The following is a 17,493-nucleotide window of genomic DNA, read 5'->3' as shown; positions in this document are numbered from 1 at the left end:
AGTGTTGCATGGTTTTGCTGCTTGTCACACTGGGGAAAAGTAATATGAGTGTCTGTCATATTAACGTTGTAGCTGGAAATGTCAAGAATAAGACCTCTGGTCTATAGTGACAGACCTCCAAGGGAAAAGCAAACACTCACAACCCTATTATCCTCTTCACTTGTGCAACATGGCAGGCATACATCCAGAAGATTGAATTTTTGAAACAGGAAATGAAGTACCATTCTCTTGAAAGAAGTAGATTTACATTACATACCTCTGCCTGAAACATGAGAAAAGAACAGAACTCTAGGAAGAAATCCCATTAATTTCTACAAGGACAGCATTAAGAAGAGATAATCAATTCTATTTAGCCATAGAAAAATCAAGTCCTAACACATGTGCATGTATGTAGTTTTATCTATTTAGATATTGAAAATAAATTGATATAGTGATCCTCAGAGACTAAACAGAAGATACATTTTTCTTGAATAAAAAAAAAATTAACCATACAAGTTCAGGGTTCCAAGAAGCCAAGTATTTTGAAAATCAACAAACACATTTGAAACCCAGATCTTGCAATGAGGTGGACAGACAGATAGGCCTTTTATCTTCAATTAAGTCAAGGAGACTCTTCCTGCCCACTCAGTCCCTGAGCTACAGCCCAAGTTTCCACACTCGTTTAGTACTTCTAACAAATATTTCTATATGAACACTAATCTTCATGGAACTGATTCTATCAACTCATTTCACAGTAAGACAGAGATCCATTGATCAACAGTGACGTATTCTGGCCTGGGATGTAGAAATATGTAGTTCTCTATTCCCTTAAAGGTTCCTTTATTCAAAATAAGACCTAAAGTACTTGCTTTTAATACCTGAAACCTTTCAGACCATAACCCTTTCAGAGAGTTATTTTATTTTTAACATCTCATTTTCACGAGAAAGGCAGACATAACAGCATTCTGTCAGTGAACTTTGTAAAGTGAATAAGTAAAGTGATAAGTAAAACTCCCACCCAAGTGGATACCAAACTTTGTATAAAATTCTATCAATGACTACTACAGATGGTGTTTTGGGACGCATTCATTTTTAAGTACATTTTACATAGAGATGGCAGTTTCAATTTCTTTACAAATCATACTCTTCACAATTCAGTATTAAGTTTAATTTTTTTAATACTTAACTAAATAACTGATATTTTATTTTAGGTATTCAACATTATATCGATAACATGTACTTTCAAATATTTAACAGCTATATCCAAAATGGCACTAATGATTTTTTATGGCTATTTGCCAAAAAGCTATTGTGTATACAATGAGTCCAATTCAGCTGAAGCCTTTCCATTTTAATAGGAAAAGTGAGTTAGGGGGACACTATTTACCAGAAGCAAATTCCAGTTTTTGGAAAAAAACCAGACACAGTATAATCCAGAAAATTTAACAACTATATTTTTGATGCAACATGCTTACATTGGAGGAGCCCTTACTGATAAAATAGCAAGATACAAGAAACATTCTTTTTTCATTTAAAACTACTGTTGAGAAAAAGTAGGTTCTTTGGAGAAGCAAGCCACTATGAGATTTGGAGGGGAAAAAAACCCCCAAAAAATCTTGCACATCAGATCTTTTATGCTTTTAAGCTTTTACACAAATTTTAAAAAACAAAGCTCTTAATCATCAGTTCTTTGCAGGTTCTCATTGTTTACAACTTTTAAAGTCTTGACTACCAGGTGTTCTACAAAAAAATTATATATATATACACACACATATATGTGTGCGTGTGTGTATGTGTGTGTCTATATCACTGTTCATCCAGCCTTCCAACTTGCTGCTGTGGAAGCCAAATAGTTATCATCTCATAGGCCTTTGCAGGCCTCACCAGTTAAGAAACATTTGCAGCTAATGGTCTTGACAGTCAGTACTGGCAAGAAGACTCATTAAAAAATAAAAAAAAATCAGTGGATTATTCGTAAAAGAAGTGGAGTATTTGTAAAAGGATGCACTGTCTAGAGCCTCCTTATCTGCAGAATTTCAATCACTGTTGTTATTTACTAGATCTTGCTTATCTGACACAGTTTTGGTGAAGAATGGGTTGTATGTATAACCTAAAAGAATATAAACTCTGCAACTGCCCAAGTTGGGCAGAGTTCATATCAGCAGAGGCTGTCACTGCTGCTGTGTCTCTCCTATAGCTACAGCAATAAACTGTTGCTGTTCTAACCTGATCTAAATTGTAATTCCGGTTATTTCTGTGACACTGTCACCTACAAAAAGCCTGAAGTTCAATTTCCTTGCTTCCATCATAAAATGTTGCAGACAAAAAACACTCTCATCTTGTCATTGTAAGTGAGATTCTGCAGCAGCTGGGTAAAAACAAAAAAACAAAGTCAAAATAGCTAGAACATAAGGTGTTGTGTGTTATCTAAAAAAAATGATGGAGGTTTACATAAAGCTTTAGACCTCAAAAGGTCATAAAATCATAGAATGGTTTGAGTTGGAAGGCACCTTTAAAGATCATCTAGTCCAACCCCTCCCCAGCCATGGGCAGGGACATCTTTCACTAGATCAGGTTACTCAAAGCCCCCTCCAACCTGACCTTGAACACTTCCAATAATGGGGCATCCACAACTTCCCTGGGCAACCTATTCCAGTGTATCACCTCTCTCATCATAAAAAATTTCTTCCTTATGTCCAGTCTAAATCTACCCTCTTTCAGTTTAAAACCCTTGCCCCTTGTCCTGTCACTACAGGCCCTGGCAAAAAGTCTCTCTCTGTCTTTCTTATAAGCCCCCTTTATATATTGAAAGGCCACAATAAGGTCTCCCCAGAGCCTTCTCTTCTCCAGGCTGGAACAACCCCAACTCTCTCAGCCTTTCCTCATAGGAGAGGTGTTCCAGGCCTCCGAACATTTTCATGGCCCTCCTCTGGACCCACTCCAACAGGTCCATGTCTTTCTTGTGCTGGGGACCCCAGAGCTGGATGCAGTACTCCAGGTGGGGTCTCATGAGAGCAGAGTAGAGGGGCAGAATCACCTCCCTTGACCTGCTCTCCACACTTCTTTTGATGCAGCCCAGGTTATGATTGGCTTTCTGGGCTGCAAGCACACATTGGCAGCTCATGTCCAATTTTTCATCCACCAGTATCCCCAAGTCCTTCTCTGCAGGGCTGCTCTCAATCCCTTCATCCCCCAGTCTGTATTGATACTGGGGATTGCCCTGACCCAGGTGCAGGACCCTGCACTTGGCCTTGTTGAACTTCATGAAGTTCACATGGGCCCACTCCTCAAGCCTGTCAAGGTCCCTCTGGATGGCATCCCATCCCTCTAGCAAATCAACTGCATCACTCAGCTTGGTGTCATCTGCAAACTTGCTGAGGGTGCACTCAATCCCACTGTCTATGTCATTGATGAAGATATTAAATAGTATTGGTCCCAGCACGGACCTTTAAGGGACACCACTTTTGTTACTGGTTTCCACGTGGACATTGAGCCATTGACTGTAACTCTTTGGACATGGCCATCCAGCCAATTCCTTATCCACCTAACAGTCCACCCATCAAACCCATATCTCTCCAATTTAGCAGCAAGAATGTTGTGGGGGACCATATCAAAGGTCTTACAGAAATCCAGATAGATGATGTCCATAGCTCTTCCCTTGTCCACTGATGCAGTCACTCCATCGTAGAAGGCCTCTAGATTAGTCAGGCACAATTTGCCCTTGGTGAAGCCATGTTGGCTGCCTCTAATCACCTCCCTGCCTTCCATATGGTTCGACATGTCTTCCAGGTGGATCTGTTCCATGATCTTATCAGGCACAGAGGTGAGGCTGATTGGTCGGTCAATATAGTAGCATCAGTTTTATAACCTTTTTGACAGTTTATGTTTAATTTATTCCTAGAATCCCCCAAAGACACTCCACTCATCCCTTTAGACAATACATTTCCATGCTTCAGTATTCTTACTATGAGAAAATGTTTCTTCACATCTAATCTGTACCTTCTTGCTGCAGATCACAGAATCACAGAATCATATTGGTTGGAAAAGACCTTTAAAATCATCGAGTCCAACCATAAACCTAACACTGCCAAAACCACCACTACACCATGTCTCTAAGCACCTCATCCAAACGTCCTTTAAATACCTCCAGGGATGGCGACTCAACCACTTCCCTGGGCAGCCTGTTCCAATGCTTGATAACCCTCTCGGTGAAGAAAAATTTCCTAATATCCAGTCTAAACCTCCCCTGGCACAACTTGAGGCCATTTCCTCTTGTCCTATCACTTGTTACCTGGGAGAAGAGACCGACCCCCACCTCTCTACAACCTCCTTTCAGGTAGTTGAAGAGAGCGATAAGGTCTCCCCTCAGCCTCCTTTTCTCCAGGCTAAACAGTCCCAGCTCCCTCAGCCGCTCCTCATAAGACTTCTGCTCCAGACCCTTCACCAGCGTCGTTGCCCTTCTCTGCACACGCTCCAGCACCTCAATATCCCTCTTGTAGTGGGGGGCCCAAAACTGAACACAGTATTCGAGGTGCGGCCTCACCAGTGCCGAGTACAGGGGCACAATCACTTCCCTAGTCCTACTGGCCACGCTATTTTTGATACAAGCCAGGATGCCATTGGCTTTCTTGGCCGCCTGGGCACACTGCTGGCTCATATTCAGGCAGCTGTCAACAAACACCCCCAGGTCCTTCTCTGCCAGGCAGCTTTCCAGCCACTCTTCCCCAAGCCTGTAGCGTTGCATGGGGTTGCTGTGGCCCAAGTGCAGGACCTTGCACTTGGCCTTGTTAAACCTCATACAATTGGCCTCGGCCCATCGATCCAGCCTGTCCAGGTCCCTCTGCAGAGCCTGCCTACCCTCAAGCAGATCAACACTCCCACACAACTTGGTGTCGTCTGCAAACTTACTGAGAGTACACTCGATCCCTTCGTCCAGATCATTGATAAAGATGTTAAACAGAACTGGCCCCAACACAGAGCCCTGGGGAACACCGCTTGTGACCGGCCGCCAACCGGAGTAAACTCCATTCACCACCACTCTTTGGGCCCGGCCGTCCAGCCAGTTCTTTACCCAGCAAAGAGTACACCCGTCCAAGCCATGAGCAGCCAGTTTCTCCAGGAGAATGCTGTGGGAAACCGTGTCAAAGGCTTTACTGAAGTCTACATAGACAACATCCACAGCCTTTCCCTCATCCACTAGGCGGGTCACCTTGTCATAGAAGGAGATCAGGTTGGTGAAGCAGGACCTGCCTTTCCTGAACCCATGCTGGCTGGGCTTGATCCCTTGGTTATTCTCTACATGCCGTGTTATAGCACTCAGGATGATCTGCTCCATCAGCTTCCCCGGCACCGAGGTCAGGCTAACAGGCCTGTAGTTCCCCGGGTCCTCCTTCCGGCCCTTCTTGAAGATGGGTGTCACATTAGCTAATCTCCAGTCAGCAGGGACCTCCCCAGTTAGCCAGGACTGCTGGTAAATGATGGAAAGGGGCTTGGTGAGCTCTTCTGCCATCTCCTTCAACACTCTCGGGTGTATCTCATCAGGCCCCATAGACTTGTGAGTGTCTAAGTGGTGCAGCAGGTCACTCACCATTTCCCCCTGGATTATGGGGCCTCCATTCTGGTCCCCATCCCTATCTTCCAACTCCAGGGGCTGGGTCCCCAGAGAACAGTCGGCCCTGCTAATAAAGACTGAGGCAAAGAAGGCATTAAGTACCTCAGCCTTTTCCTCATCCTTGGTCACTGTGTTCCCTCCCCCATCTACTAGGGGCTGGAGATTCTCCTTACCTCTCCTTTTGCTGCTAATGTATTTGAAGAAGTGTTTTTTGTTGTCTTTTATAGCAGCAGCCAGACTGAGCTCTAACTCAGCTTTGGCCCTTCTAGTTTTCTCCCTGCACAACCTCGCTACACCTTTGTAGTCCTCCTGAGTTGCCTGCCCCTTCTTCCAGAGGTCATAGACTCTCCTCTTTCTCCTGAGTTCGAGCCAGAGCTCTCTAGTCAGCCAGGGCGGTCTTCTTCCCCGCCGGCTCGTCTTTCGGCACCTGGGGACAGAAGCCCGTTCTTGTGCCTTTAGGACTTCCTCCTTAAAGAATGTCCAGCCTTCCTGGACCCCTTTGCCCATAAGGGCTGCCTCCCAGGGGACTCTCTCGACCAGTCTCCTAAACAGGCCGAAGTCCACCCTCCGGAAGTCTAAGGTGGCAGTTTTGCTGACCCCCCTCGCCGCTTCTCCACGTATCAAGAACTCTATCATTTCATGATCGCTCTGCCCAAGACAGCCTCCAACCATCACATCGCTCACAAGTCCTTCTCTGTTCGTGAACAAGAGGTCCAGCGGGGCACCTTCCCTCGTTGGCTCACTCACCAGCTGCGTCAGGAAGTTATCTGCCACATGCTCCAGGAACCTCCTGGACTGTTTCCTCTCTGCTGTATTGTATTTCCAGCAGACATCCGGCAGGTTGAAGTCCCCCACAAGAACAAGGGCTAGCGATCGTGAGGCTTCACCCAGCTGCTTATAGAATAGTTCATCTGTCTCCTCATCCTGGTTGGGGGGTCTGTAACAGACTCCCACCACAATATCTGCCTTGTTGGCCTTCCCCCTGATTCTTACCCATAAACACTCCACCCTATCATCACCATCATTGAGCTCTAAACTATCCAGACTCTCCCTGACATACAGGGCTACCCCACCACCCCTCCTGCCTCGCCTATCCCTCCTGAAGACTTTATAGCCATCCATCGCCGCACTCCAGTTGTGCGAGTCACCCCATCACGTTTCCGTGATGGCCACCATATCATAGTTTTCCTGATGTACAATGGCTTCCAACTCCTCCTGCTTGTTACCCATGCTGCGTGCATTGGTGTAGAGGCACTTCAGCTGGGCTGTCGTCCGTGTCTCCTTCATAGAAGAACACCCCTTGCGTGCTTTGAGGCGTTTCACTGGTGTTTCCCTCTTGGCTCCTATTGCCTCAGTATCCCCTGGCTCAACTCCGCTCGACTTCGGCTGTGCCCAAGCGTACCCCGCACATCTCGAGGACTCAGGCCGAGTGTCCTCGCTGGCAGCCGCTCCCTCTAACCATGGCACGTCGCCCCTCAGCTTCTCTCGGGCAAGCCTGATATTATCCCCCTCCCCCTTCGAGTCTAGTTTAAAGCTCTGTCAATGAGCCCTGCAAGTTCCTGAGCAAAGATTCTCTTTCCCCTTTGAGAAAGATGAATCCCATCAGATGCCAGCAAACCCGGTGCGGCGTAGGCCATCCCGTTGTCAAAAAAACCAAATCCGTGGCGATGACACCAGCCACGGAGCCATGCATTAATAGATTGGGCATCTCTGTTCCTTCTGGTGTCACTGCCCACCACTGGAAGGAGAGAGGAGAAAATAACCTGTGCTCCTGAGTTTCTTACTAGACGTCCCAAGGCCCTCAAGTCTCTTTTGATCACCCTAGGACTTCGTGTTGCAGCCTCATCGCCCCCCACATGGAAGAGCAGTAGGGGGTAATAGTCCGAGGGCCATACCAGACTAGGGAGTACCCTCGTGACATCCTTCACGCGGGCCCCAGGGAGGCAACAGACTTCCCTAAGAGGAGGGTCCGTCCGGCATATCGGACCCTCGGTTCCCTTCAGAAAGGAGTCACCCACAACTATAACCCTTCTTTTCTTCCTCGTGGAGGTGGTGGTAAGACGAGAGGTACGTTCTTCTGACCTGGGCGACACCTCAGGTGTAGATAGACTGTCGTCCCCATCCTCCACTGACTGGCCTTCCACCTCCAGGGCCTCATACCTGTTGTGTAGAGGCACCTGGGGGGGCGAGGCGGGCAGGGAGGGCCTTTGCCTGCCGCCACGAGCTCGGACTCGCCTCCATTCACTCTCCTCCTCTGGGCTGCTGCCTTCAGCCCGGCGGGGGGGGGACAGAGGATCCCCTTGATCGTGGGTTCTTACTGGTGGCTGCTGCTGCTCTTGTACCCGTCTCAGGGGGGGCAGAGCCTGGCACCACCAGTCGATCTCTTTTTCAGCCTCCCTGATGCTCCTTAACCTTTCCACCTCCTCCCGTAGCTCTGCCACCATGCAAAGCAAGTCATCCACCTGGTCGCACCTCACGCAGCTGTCCGCACGGCTGCCATGTGTGAACAGCGAGATGCCCAGGCACTCCCTGCAGCCCGAGACCTGGGTGGCGGCATGTTTTCCGGCAGCTCCGTCTGGGTAGCCGCATCCACTCTAGCGAGCATAGAGGGCATCGCTTTCTGACGAGTGAATGAGATGAGACCATTACTTTTTACCCTATCTATTACAGGCATAGAACACTGGCTGCTTTTTTTTTTTGTGCCAGGGCGGGGTGGGAGGGGGAGATATTTGGGCACAATTATGATGTCTCTCTTCAGTCTCCCCCTCCTCTGAGCTAAGCTATTTGCATTCGTGCAAAGTCAAGCTTTCAAAACTTCTCACAAGTTGCATAGTTGTCTTCTGGAGTATCTCCAGCCAAGTGTGCTACCTTTCTTAAGTGTGGTAGCCATAGCAGAACACTTTAATCCTAGTTGTCGTGGTTTAACCCCAGCCGGCAACCAAGCACCACACAGCCACTCGCTCACTCTCCCCTGGTGGGATGGGGGAGAGAATCGGAAGAGTAAAAGTGAGAAAACTTGTGGGTTGAGATAAAGACAGTTTAATAGGGAAAGCAAAAGCCGCGCACACAAGCAAAGCAAGAAATTAATTCACTACTTCCCATCAGCAGGCTCCATCACGTGTAACAGTTACTTGGGAAGACAAATGCCATCACTCCTAATGTCCCCCCCTTCCTTCTTCTTCCCCAGCTTTATATACTGAGCATGACGTCATATTGTATGGAATATCCCTTTGGTCAGTTGGGATCAGCTGTCCCAGCTGTGCCCCCTCCCAGCTTCTTGTGCACCTGGCAGAGCATGGGAAGCTGAAAAGTCCTTGACTAGTGTAAACATTACTTAGCAACAACTAAAACATCAGTGTGTTATCAATATTATTCTCATCCTAAATCCAAAGCACAGCACTATACCAGCTACTAGGAAGAAAATTAACTCTATCCCAGCCGAAACCAGCTCACTAGTCAAAATCTTGTTAGTGACAAGCCAGGAGACTGATAAGTTTCATGCATTTTGCAATCTGTACGGCTATTTGTAGCACTCAGGATGACTTTTAACCATTTACTTGCAACTGATGCTCAACTTGTGATCCACAGTAATTCCTCTCTGCCCCCTTCATTTAGGCATTTATGCCCTAGACCAGATATTACTGTTGCTTATTCCCATTTAAATATCAAGCCCTATCCTTGTCTGTGCTGAAATGCATCCTGTTTTCAAATAAAATTATCTAAGATTGTTTTGAATTCTAATCCTGTTCTACAGCAAATCTGCAGTCACTCCCAACACAGTGCTGATTTGCAATTTTAATAAGCATACTCTGTTTCATCACAGATTGGTATCAAAAATACTGATCTTCAAACCCAAGACATCGTCCTGAAGAACATATTCAGTTCATCTACTCATCCTGATATTTAATCATGACTATTCAGAATACATTTTTCCTGATCAAGCCTACTGCATATTAATCTACATCCCTTCCCATCTGTAGTTTGCTTAAAATAATATCCAGGAAAAGTGTCAAAAGCATACAAAAAACCCCAAAAATCAAGGTAACAGTTTTTCCTGTATCCATAGGATACATAAAAAAGAACTTAGGTTAGTATGACACTTTGTTGCCTGTTATTCCATATCTCACTTTTTAGTAAGTGATTATATACAGCTTAGGTTCCAGTAATTTTTCGAGGAACTGCAGATAAGCCATTGGAACTGTAGGGTCTGTCTTTCTCCTCAGCTTGCTCTTGACAACCTTTTAATTATCCTCTGATGCAGCTCACCTGAACCACCTCATCAGCTAATATCTTTTTATGAAGTGCTATATCAATACTGTTCTTTGTGGTAGGCCATTATAGCTTCACCATATGTTATTAATTGTGGTGATCCACCTACTTGTGGTTGATCATACAAAAAAAAAACCAACCTTCAGCCATCTCTTCCTGATGAATAGTGGTCCAACAGCCTCCTTGACCTTCCTCTTACCATAAATGTTAAATAGATTATTATTTTTTTAAAAGCCTCTGAAGTTTCTTGCTTGTTTCTTATTTTTACTCTGACTTTCTGGTTAGCTCTGCACACTCAATTTTCCTCCTTATCTATTCTTAGTCATTTGACAGTGAACACAACTTTTAAAATTGACTTGGAACCCTACACAGTCATATTGTACAGCTTCTCATATGTTGGAAGCACTACTTATAGTAGAGCTACCTCTATCCTTATAAAATCCAAATCCACTCTATTATTTCTCAAAGTAGGAGAGAAATAGGAGAGAAAGTAGGAGAGAAATTCTATTTCTCAAAATAGAAAAGCAGAGCCAATGATAAGGAGAAAAAAACAATTAGACAAAACGGGAAAGATTACAAGTACAAAACAAGTAAGACAGAAGTAACATGGAAGAGAAATGAGCAAATTGTGTGGAGATAATGAAACTGCAAGATCAGAAGGAACAGCAAGCACCACTTTTCTGCTACTTTCAGTCAGGAAAATGCTGTAGGTGGCTTATCACAGGTCCTTCAACTGTGTTGTTTAAAGAAAAGAATGGCATGTACCAGCCAGATCTTCTAAAATGCAGTAAACTACAGTAAACTACAGGCCTGTCAGTCTCACTTCAGTGCCTGGTAAAATTATGGAGAAGGTTATTCTGGGAGTTACTGAAAAACATGTGAGAGACAACACAGTCATTGGTCGTAGCCAGCATGGGTTCACAAGGGGAAAGTCCTGCTTAACCAACTTAATTTCCTTTTCTGAGAAGGTCACCCATCTAGTTGACAAAGGGAAGCCAGTAGATGTGGTGGTTTGGGATTTTAGCAAAGCTTTTGATACTGTCTCTCACAGTATCCTTCTGGACAAAACGTCCAGCACACAGCTAGACAAGTCCATAATACATTGGGTGAACAATTGGCTGACGGGTCGGGCTCAAAGAGTTATAGTAAATGGGGTTACATCAGGCTGGCAGCCAGTCACCAGTGGGGTGCCCCAGGGCTCAATTTTAGGGACAGTGCACTTTAATGGTTTTATAAATTATTTGGATGCAGGAGTCAAATATATATTAAGTAAGTTTGCTGATGATACTAAACTAGGAGGAGCTGTGGACTCCCTCGAGGGTAGAGAGGCCTTACAGAGAGATCTGGATAGACTAGAGAGCTGGGCAATCACCAACCATATGACATTTAACAAGAGCAAATGCTGATTTCTCCACCTGGGATGGGGGTAATCCTGGTTATACATACAAATTGGAGGACAAGAGGCTGGAGAGCAGCCCTGTGGAAAAAGATCTGGGGGTTTGGGGTCATGGCAAGTTGAATATGAGTCAACAGTGTGCCCTGGCAGCCAAAAGGGCCAACTGTGTCCTGGGGTGCATCAAGCACAGCATAGCTAGCTGGCCGAGGGAGGTGATTCTCCCACTCTACACTGCACTGGTGCGGCCCCACCTTGAGTACTATGTGCAGTTTTGGGCGCCTCAATATAAGAAGGACATCAAACTGCTAGAGTGTGTCCAGAGGAGGGCGACCAAGATGGTGAAAGGCCTCGAGGGCAAGGCTTATGAGGAGCAGCTGAGGTCACTTGGTTTGTTCAGCTTGGAGAAGAGAAGGCTGAGGGGTGACCTCATTGCAGTCTACAACTTCCTCAAGGGGGCAGTGGAGGGGGAGGTGCTGATCTCCTCTCTCTGGTGACCAGCGATAGGACATGAGGAAATGGAATGAAGCTACGAGGAAATGGAATGAATCTGCGTCGGGGGAAGTTCAGACTGGACATTAGGAAAAGGTTCTTCACTGAGAGGGTGGTTGGTCACTGGAACAGGCTCCCCAGGGAAGTGGGGACAGCACCAAGCCTGTCAGAGTTCAAGGAGTGTCTGGACGATGCTCTTAGTCATATGGTTTAGTTTTAGGTAGTCCTGCGAGGAGTAGGGAGTTGGAATTGATGATCCTTATGGGTCCCTTCCAACTTGAGATATTCTATGATTCTATGATTCTATATACACAAACATGTGTACATATGTGTATACACACACACACATATACATTAAGCACCCAGGGCAACATCTGATGCTTTCCAAGTGCAAGCACTCAAATTATTCTGAAACTTCATTCCAAAACAACATGGGAGGCTACTTTTCTTCCACTAGCAAATGAGATACAAAGCCCCTACAATTTCCCTTTTGTCTGTGGAGTCAGGAAAACCACACACAAGGATTCCAGTTCTGGCCTTTAACAGAAAATTGATACTTGACAGTAGTCTGAGTCAATGAGGCATAAGTGTGGGGATAACAGATGTGGTTCAAAGAAGGCCCATGCAAGGAAATAAATTAATGATTCTAAGAGAAAAAAAAAATCTCTGGAGTACTTGCTAATCTTTCTGAAGTTCATGTAAACTCAGTGCAGGAATGGGATTATAGTCCCCAGTGCAGAAAGTCTATACTGATTGCTTACAGTTTGGTCTACATAAGACAATCTTTACCTGTGCCTATCATTTTAATGAGAGCTACATTGAGGATTCACAGGTTTCAGGAATTTGGGTTCTAAGATGTTAATGTCTTTCTATATTTATTGTAGAAGCAGAAATCCTGCACTTTGAGGCCATCCATGCTTGTTCTTCTATACACAACACGAATACTTAGTGTAAAAGAAAGAAGTGAAGGTGACTCCCTGATGGTTTCTTGCAGAATACTTCTAGTTTTAGAGAGTTGTGGCAAGGAGACAATGAGAAGTCCATCCCATAGAAACTGGCACATGCCAGATTGGTTCAGATTGCTGCATACCACAGACATCAAAATGCATATGAATCTGGGTGACCCATCAGAGTCACCTGGATAATGGTAGGTTTGACAAGGTCTAAAACTTGCCATAAAGTAAATACCCCCTTAGAGTCTTAACACTGTCTTAATGAATTTTAAGTCTGTAGGAATGGTGTTTGGCTTCTTTGCTACCTTCATGCCTTGCTTTGGGATGAGTAACGTACAGACCAGATAGCATCTAATATTTGAGAGGATTTATTGTTTGTCAGCTGATCTGCTAAGTCAGGAAAACAAGCAATCTTTTGGTGTTCCCAGTGTTTTACTACAACCGCAGGCAAACATCCTCAGGACTGCAAAGTGTAAGGTATTTACTTTCTTGTACTACAAATATCTATTATAGTGTGCTGGGTTTGGCTTGGATAGAGTTAATTTTCTTTATAGTAGCTAGGATGGGGCTATGTTTTGGATTTGTGCTGAAAACAGTCTTGATAACACAGGGAGGTTTTAGTTGTTGCTAAGTAAAGCTTATACTAAATCAAGGACTTTTCAGCTTCCCATGCTCTGCCAGGTGCACAAGAAGTTGGGAGGGGATACAGCTGGGACAGCTGACCCCAACTGACCAAAGGGCAATTCCATACCATATGACATCATGCAACTGATGCTACGTGGAGTAAGTGGGTCGCACTGATCACACAACGGGCTCGAATAGGAATCCCCAATCGCCCAGGAATCTTGGAAGTAATTATGGACTGGCCAGAAGACAAAGATTTCGGAATATCACCAGAGGAGGAGGTGACGTGCTGAGGAGGCCCCACTGTACAACAAACTGCCAGAAAATGAGAAGCAATATGCCCTGTTCACTGATGGGTCCTGTCATCTTGTGGGAAAACATCGGAGATGGAAAGCTGCTGTATGGAGTCCTATACAACAAGTCACAGAAACTGCTGAAGGAGAAGGGGAATCGAGCCAATTTGCAGAAGTAAAGGCCATCCAGGTGGCTTTAGATATTGCTGAATGAGAAAAGTGGCCAGTGCTCTATCTCTATGCTGACTCATGGATGGTGGCAAATGCCCTGTGGGGGTGGTTACAGCAAGGGAAGCAAAGCAACTGGCAGCACAGAGGCAAACCCATCTGGGCTGCCGCATTATGACACGATATTGCTGCGCAGGTAGAGAACCTGGTTGTAAAAGTATGTCATGTAGATGCTCATGTACCTAAGAGTCAGGCCACTGAGGAACATCAAAACAACCAGCAGGTGGATCAGGCTGCTAAGATTGAAGTGGCTCAGGTGGATCTGGACTGGCAACATAAGGGTGAATTATTTATAGCTAGGTGGGCCCATGACACCTCAGGCCATCAAGGAAGAGATGCAACATATAGATGGGCTTGTGATGGAGGGGTGGACTTGACCATGGACACTATTGCACAGGTTATCCATGAATGTGAAACATGCGCTGCAATCAAGCAAGCTAGGCAGTTAAAGCCTCTGTGGTATGGAGGGCAATGGCTGAAATATAAATATGGAGAGGCCTGGCAGATCGATTATATCACACTCCCACAAACCTGCCAAGGCAAGCGCCATGTGCTTACAATGGTGGAAGCAACCACTGGATGGCTGGAAACATATCCTGTGCCCCACGTTGGGTGCCAAAAAGGACTGTCGTGGTTTAACCCCAGCCGGCAACAAAGCGCCACACAGCTGCTTGCTCATTCCCCCTCCAGTGGAATGGGGGAGAGAATCGGAAGAGCAAAAGTAAGAAAACTCGAGGGTTGAGATAAAGACAGTTTAATAGCTAAAGCAAAAGCCACGCACGCAAGCAAAGCAAAGCAAGGAATTCATTCACTACTTCCCATGGTCAGGCAGGTGTTCAGCCATCTCCAGGAAAGCAGGGCTCCATCATGCGTAATGGTTACTTGGGAAGACAAACGCCCTCACTCCTAATGTTCCTCCCTTCCTTCTTCTTCCCCCAGCTTTATATACTGAGCATGATGTCATGTAGTACGGAATTGCCCTTTGGTCAGTTGGGGTCAGCTGTCCCAGCTGTATCCCCTCCCAACTTCTTGTGCACCTGGCAGAGCATGGGAAGCTGAAAAGTCCTTGATTTAGTATAAACTCTACTTAGCAATAACTAAAACATCTCTGTGTTATCAAGACTGTTTTCAGCACAAATCCAAAACATAGCCCCATACTAGCTACTATAAAGAAAATTAACTCTATCCCAGCCAAACCCAGCACATGTAGAAACATGGAAATGTGAATCCTTGAGGTTTAGGCAAATGCATACAGACTTTGGAAGAGAATGAAGATGGTTTGGCATAATTACAAACTCAATTTGCCCAAGTGCAAGGTTTTTCCGATTTTGAAGAAAGGTCACCTTTCTCACCCTCAGTGTTTCCCCTGCTGGCAACAGGTTAGCAATTCCAAGGAAAACCGAACCCCAGCCATGCTGATGAATGCTGTACGACCATGAGAGATGCACTGGAGCAAAGTGATACTTACTGCAACTAAAACCATTTGCAAGCTGTTTTGGTTCCCATTTCATTCTCCCCCACTAAGGAAGAAATTTCTTCTAAAGCAGCTCATCAAACAAATAATTAGCTTCTCAGATTTGCCGATTGTATTTTGATAACCACGCCTGATGATCAGGAACCTAAGTGGAAAAATCATGTGGCACACTTTCAAAACAAATGGTGCTGCGCTGACCTTTTTGAGGGTGGTATCTTACTGAGGGGAGCTAATGAGAGATTCTCCTAATCAGCAGAGATAATAGCACCACCACTTAGATGGACTCCCTCAATTTGAGTAGGATTTGGTACTTGATGGTCAGATCAGTCTCAACAGACTCACAGTCTGAATGGCTTATGAATAACACTTAACACGTGATAGGTTGACCCTGACTGTAGTCTAATGGGAGCTGGTGGAAGGCCAGGACTTACGTAAAGTTGATAAGGGGGATTCAGACTGGAACGCGGAATGTCTAAACAAGAACCTAACCAGCAGCTAAGCCCCCACCAAGTAGCTCGCTCACTCCCCCTGCAACAGGAAAGGGGAGAGAATCAGAAGGTCAAAAGCGAGAAAAACTCATGGATCAAGATAATAACAGTTTAATAGGGAAAGCAAAAGCTGCACATGCAAGCAAAGCAAAATAAGGAATTCATTCACTACTTCCCATCAGCAGGCAGATGTTTAGCTATTTCCTAGAAAGCAGGGTCTCAGCACGCGTAAGAGTTGCTTGGAACACAAACGCCATAACCACTAACATGTTCCCAGCTTTTATTGCTGAGCAAGATGTCATATGGTATGGAATATCCCTTTGGTCAGTTTGGGTCAGCTGTTCTGGTTGTGTCCCTTTCCCTTCTTGCACATGCTCAGCCTACTTGCTGGCAGAGCAGAGCAGGAAAAAGAAAAGGCCTTGACACTGTGCAATAGCTAAAACATTGGTGTGTTATCAACACTGTTTTAATAACAAATACAAAACACAGAAACATATGGGCTTATATGAAGAAAATTAACTCCATCCGAGCCAGACCAGCCACAAGGAAGATGCACGACAACATGAATTTATTCTTCTATATGAAAATTAAGTCATACCTCATTTCCTACATGAAGATCAACTTCACCAGCACACTATATAGAACTAAAAAAGTTACAGAACTTCTCATTAATTTGCTTGACCAGCTTTTTCAAGGGGTTTAGCCATCTATCTTTGACCTAGAATTAGAAATATCCATATAAAACCATTTTTAATAATTGAATTTTCCTTTAGGGAACGCAATTAAATACAAAAATACTGTAATTACAAAAGCTAAAAGCTGAGTTTACACTCAAAAAAACTTGAAATGTTACCTTTTATTTTGCTATATACATTCTATTCTAATAATGACATACTTATACAGAAGTGCTATTTTATTTTTGCTGTTAGTTGTCTAATTAATTTTTCTTTTTCTCTAGTACACAGAATCACACAGAATCACATAATGGTAGATGTTAGAAGGGACCTCTGGATGTCATCTGGTCCAATCCCACTGCTCAAGCAGGGCCACCTAAAGCAGATTGCCCAGGACCATATCAAGATGGCTTTTGAATATCTCTAAGGGGGTAGAATCCACAAACTCTCTGGGCAACCTGTGCCAGTGCCCGGTCACCCTCAAAATCAAAAAGTGTTTTCTTATGTTCAGATGGAACCTCCTGTGTTTCAGCTTGTGCCCAGTGCCTCTTGTCCTGTCACTGGGCACCACTGAAAAGAGCCTGGCTCTGTCCTCTTTGCACCCTCCCTTCAGATATTTGTACACATTGATGAGATACCCCATGAGCCTTCTCTTCTCTAGGCTAAACAGTCCCAGCTCTCTCAGCCTTTCCTCATAGGAGAGATGCTCCAGTCCCTTAATCATTTTCATGGCCCTTCGTTGGACTCTCTCCAGTATGTCCATGTCTCTCTTGTACTGGGGAGCCCAGATCGGGACACAGGACTCCAGGTGTGGCCTCACCAGTGCTGAGCAGAGGTAAAAGGATCACCTCCCTCGACCTGCTGGCAACAGTCCTCCTAATGAAGCCCAGGATACCATTAACCGCCTTTGCCGCAAGGGCACATTGCTGGCTCATGTTCAACCTGGTGTCCACCAGGACCCTCGGGTCCTTTTCTGCAAAGCTGCTTTCCAGATGGGTGGCACCAGCATATATCG

The sequence above is a fragment of the Mycteria americana genome, assembly GCF_035582795.1.
Source record: "Mycteria americana isolate JAX WOST 10 ecotype Jacksonville Zoo and Gardens chromosome W unlocalized genomic scaffold, USCA_MyAme_1.0 Scaffold_33, whole genome shotgun sequence".
Taxonomy (NCBI): Eukaryota; Metazoa; Chordata; class Aves; order Ciconiiformes; family Ciconiidae; genus Mycteria; species Mycteria americana.
This window is presented reverse-complemented; position numbering follows the sequence as displayed.